Source organism: Cebus imitator, unplaced genomic scaffold (genome assembly GCF_001604975.1).
Source record: "Cebus imitator isolate Cc_AM_T3 unplaced genomic scaffold, Cebus_imitator-1.0 Scaffold581, whole genome shotgun sequence".
Lineage (NCBI taxonomy): Eukaryota > Metazoa > Chordata > Mammalia > Primates > Cebidae > Cebus > Cebus imitator.
The window spans coordinates 468729-473502 of NW_016107896.1; the positions used below are offsets into that span (position 1 = coordinate 468729).

At 45.2% G+C, this 4774-nt stretch overlaps 1 protein-coding gene across 2 annotated transcripts in view; it reads right to left on the reverse strand.

The window, feature by feature from the left end:
- Positions 1–1916: 1916 nt before the first annotated feature.
- Positions 1917–4774, reverse strand: part of ZNF727 (zinc finger protein 727) — an 83052-nt gene continuing 80194 nt past the window's right edge. For both annotated transcript variants that reach the window (XR_005197969.1, XR_005197967.1), the window contains one exon: positions 1917–2520. The gene's annotated coding sequence lies outside the window, so the exon portion shown is untranslated. The remainder of the gene's footprint in view (positions 2521–4774) is intronic.

Here is a 4774-nt window from a genome sequence, read left to right on the forward strand (position 1 = left end):
AGAGCCTCCAAAATAATCGTGGTAACAGAGGGCATTCTTTTGTTCCAAAGGTTGATGGAAGCTTCAATTGCTTCCATCCCTTACAAATGATGCTGGTCTTTGGGTTGACGGGTGTATGTCTGGGTGTAATTTCATTTATTGTGTGTAATTTAAGGAAGTATCCCTCTTTATAATTTAATAAGTTCATTTTATAAATTTTGTAGTAAATTTCATCAAATGCCTTTTCAACGTCTATGATGATGATTTTTTAACATATTCATGTAAATGAAATGAAAAGATGTTCTAATTTTGAAACATCCTTTTCACACTGTACAAGTCTCACTTGGTTTAGGTAAGTATCTTTAAGCCCCAGTGGGGTTTATTTGCTAATATTTTATTTTGGATTTTCATACATTGATTTTTATGTAAATATTTTGTCTCGTTTTGTTTTAGAGATAGGGCCTTGCTCTGATGCCCAGGCTGAAGTGCAGTGATGTGATCACAGTTTCTTGTAATTTTAAACCCCTGGGCTCAAGTGATCATCCCACCTCAGCCTCCTGGGTAGCTGACACTATAGGCATGTGCCACCATGCCTGGCTAATTTTTAAATTTTTTGTAGAGACAGAGCCTTGCTATGTTGTCTAGGCTGTAGTTCAGTGTACATTGTAGATGTGAATATTTATTGGTTTTTCTGCTGGAATCATTCCCTCTCCCATCTGTTTGTCTTTATTCTGGGCATGCATACACTCCACCCACACCCTCTAACTGCAAAATATTGATGTTGTCCAACCTGCTTTGAGAAGGGAGAACTGTTTTTCCCTCTTTGTATCTCTGCTGGTGTCCAGTCCACTGCTGCGTTTTTGGTAAATACTTGACCTACAGAGTGTGGGAGGCAGGAAGGAAAGGCTTCTGCATTTTCTCTGTGGACCCGACATAATGGATCCATTAGGCATATTGGGAAACCAGCAGGTCAGGTGGCTGCACACTCTAGTTGCATCTGACTCTGAATTGCTCAGGGCCCCCTGCGTGCCAGTGATTTGCTTTTCTTTGTGAGTTGTCTCTTCACTCATATTCCTAGGCTGAGTTCCCCAAAACAGTGGCTAGCACAGCACCTGTAACAATTGTGTATGCGTATCTGATCTTGCATGACCTGATTTACAGGGTGTTTTGAACAGGAGCTACCCATTATGGCTTGGGAAATGGCTAAAGTTTACTTGACTTTCTTTCATAAAGTAACTGGTAGAATATGTGGCATAAGACTATTATTGCAAAAGCAGAAGTGGTGGGGGGTGATTGAGCTTGGGCAGCATTGGGCAGCAGACAGGCCGCATCAGCACTGTCCTGGGCATTTGTAGGTTATATGACCTTGGGGGAATCCCCTCAACTCTCTGAGCCTTTGTTTCTTCCCTCATTAAGGAGATCATCCATTCCTCATTGGACTATTGTAAGGCTTAAGATCAAACATCTTTCAAGGCACTTGGAGCAGTGCCTGGGCTCTGGGGTCTTTAGGCTGTAGCCATAGCAAAGACTCAGATCCCAGCCACCCTCTCTTCTCTTCCCTCCAGGGTGGGAATGTGGAGGACCAACCTTCTCGTTCCCATTTACCCTGGAGTTCTTTCTTCTGAACTTCATCTAGCACCTGCAGTGCACCAGGGATTCATGGGTGGGGAGGCAAGGGACAGCCAAGTCTGACATCTGGCCCTCAGCTTGCCTCAGTCCCCGTGGCTGACACCTGGCCCTTTGCTCTGGAATCTGGACCCTACAATCTCCTTCCAAAGGCTCAGCCCAAAGAGGGCCTGAGGGCACCCTCTATCAGTGAGAAGATTCCATAGCTGCCCACGTATCCCCATCTCCTGAGTGGATGATCAGCCTCAGCAATCCAGAGACACATTCTTGGATTCTGCTAGCTTCATTTTTTAGTTGAAAACTCAAAGGAAAAATTATGTTCAAAAAGAAAGTAAAAAAAAACTTTGAATGCTGTAGCCTGGGGGCCCGTGTTCACAGGTGCCCCCACCAAAACAGAGGCCCTCCAAAGCATTCAGTTGCAGTGTGTCTACCCCAAAGAGAGCGGCTCTCTAGGAGACCCCTGGATTAGGCAGGGAAAGCCAGGACCAGGCAGCTGAGAACCTGGCTTCTTGTCCCCCTCCACACAGTCAGCTTTCTGAAGTGGTGGCTTCCCACATGGCTGTTGAATGAGTGAATAAATACCTTGGGCATGAACAGGAGCCAGGTAGAGCTCTCTCTTCAGGGCTGGGACTCGCTGGCTGTGCTGTCTCTTGGTTTACAGTGGAGATGTGGAGGAAGGGGGAGAATTACCCTACCCAGTAGGAGAGTTTCATGTCCTCCGAAGTATTTTGAGTGCAATGGCAAACAGTTGTTCTTCCCTGCATTTGAAGCACATGTGGTTCTGAGTTTCTCGCATTCCATGCTGGTTATTCTGTCCCAGCCAAGAATCTTGCCCTCATCAAGGAGCTGGAATTAGAGTAGAAGGTGGAGTTTGATGTCTTTGCAGCCTAGTGCTGGCTTAGATGAAATCTCAAACTGTAAGGAAGAGAGAAGAGAAGTAAGGCCAGGCTATGGGCCCCAGAGGAGAGGGGCCCTGCTATTTCCCGAGATAAATTATACTGGGTCCTATTACAGCCCCTGGCCCTCGTTATTAAAAGGACAACTCTCCATCCACTCCCACCCACCTTCCTCTCCCCTTTCTGTAAGAGCAGCAGGCATGGGTCAGTGAGTCCCTACACCTGCCAGGCCTTAGCAGGCAGTGGTGTTAGGCCCAGCCTGCTGAGTTCCTAGGAAAATGAACAAGCACCTATGGAGTGCTCACTCCATGTCAGGCTCTGCCACCAGCACCCTGGAGACAGAAGACCAAGACATACTTCCCAGCTCAGGGGAGGGTGGAACCTTAGCACATGATGCATTTAGAGCTCAGGATGCATCCCTTCCAAAGTGCAGGCTAAAGGGAACTCTCACTGTGTGGGTGGGATCTTCAGTACAGCTTGCAGTGGAGGCTGCTCTACTGTTTCCCCATCAAGTGTGGTGGGCAAGGGCACAGACTGGACACTCAGAGCTACCAGGGTAAGAAAGCACTCTTCTATCCCTCATCTGCTAGGAGAACTGTTTAAAAGATGGGCTTTATTTAATTTTTATTAATTTTTTTGAGATGGAGTCTCTCACTGTCACCTGTGCTGGAGTTCAGTGACTCACTGCAACCTCTGCCTCCCGGGATCAAGCAATTCTGCCTCAGCCTCCTGAGCATCTGAGATTACAGATGTCTGCCACCACGTCCAGCTAATTTTTATATTTTTAGTAGAGATGGGGTATGGCCAGGTTGGCCTCCAACTCTTTACCTCAAGTGATCCACCCACCTCAGCCTCCCAAAGTGCCGGGATTACAGGTGTGAGCCACCGTGCCCTGCTATTTATTCTTATGAGATGGAGTCTCGCTGTGTTGCCCAGGATGGAGTGCAGTGGCATGATACCAGCTCACTGCAACCTCTGCTTGATGAGTTCAAGTGATTCCCCTGCCTCAGCCTCCTGAGTCGCTGGGACTACACGCCTGGCCAGGAAGTGCCCTTCTATTCCTCATATGCTAAGAGAACTGTCTAAAATATGGGCATTAAGTGGCCTTTTCTCCCATATCTTTCTACTACATTCTGGTTCTTTTTCAGATATGTAATTTTCAGTAATTAGTAAATTAGCCGATTGGCTAAATTAATTGCTAAACAACACATTCAGTAATTAGTAATTTTAATAATTTCTAGTTCCCTGCAGAAATCTATAATCTGTGTCTAATAAGCTTACTATCTGAGTCCTGTGGGTCTGTGTCTATTATTGTCTGTCTATGCTAGTTTTTTTTAAATTGCATTTTAGGTTTTGGGGTACATGTGAAGAACATGCAAGATTGTTGCATAGGTACACACATGGCAGTGTGATTTGCTGCCTTCCTCCCCATCACCTACATCTGGCATCTCTCCCCTTGCTATCTCTACCCAACTCCCCACCCCCCACCATCCCTCCCCTATTTCCCCCCAACTGACCCCAGTGTGTGATGCTCCCCTCCCTGTGTCCATGTGTTCTCATTGTTCAACACCTGCCTATGAGTGAGAAAATGCAGTGTTTGATTTTCTGTTCTTCTGGCAGTTTGCTGAGAATGATGGTTTCCAGGTTGATCCATGTCCCTACAAAGGACACAAACTCATCCTATTTTACAGCTGCATAATATTCCATGGTGTATATGTGTCACATTTTCCCTGTCCAGTTTATCACCGATGGGCATTTGGGTTGGTTCCAGTTCTTTGCTATTGTAAACGGTGCTGCAATGAACATTCATGTGCATGTGTCCTTATTGTAGAACGATTTTTTTGTTTGTTTGTTTCCCATAAGTCATAGTGAATGAAGTAGAATGATTTATAACCCTTTGGATATATACCCAGTAATGGGATTGCTGGGTCAAATGGAATTTCTATTTCTAGGTCCTTGAGGAATCACCATACTGCCTTCCACAATGGTTGAACTAGTTTACACTCCCACCAACAGTGTAAAAGTGTTCCTATTTCTCCACATCCTCTCCAGCGTCTCTTGTGTCCAGACTTTTTAATGATCGCCATTCTAACTGGCATGAGATTGTATCTCAATGTAGCTTTGATTTGCATTTCTCTGATGACCAGTGATGATGAGCATTTTTTCATATGTTTGTTGGCCTCACATATGTCTTCTTTTGAAAAGTGTCTGTTCATATCCTTTGCCCACTTTTCAATGGGTTTGTTTGTTTTTTTTTCTTGTAAATCTGTTTT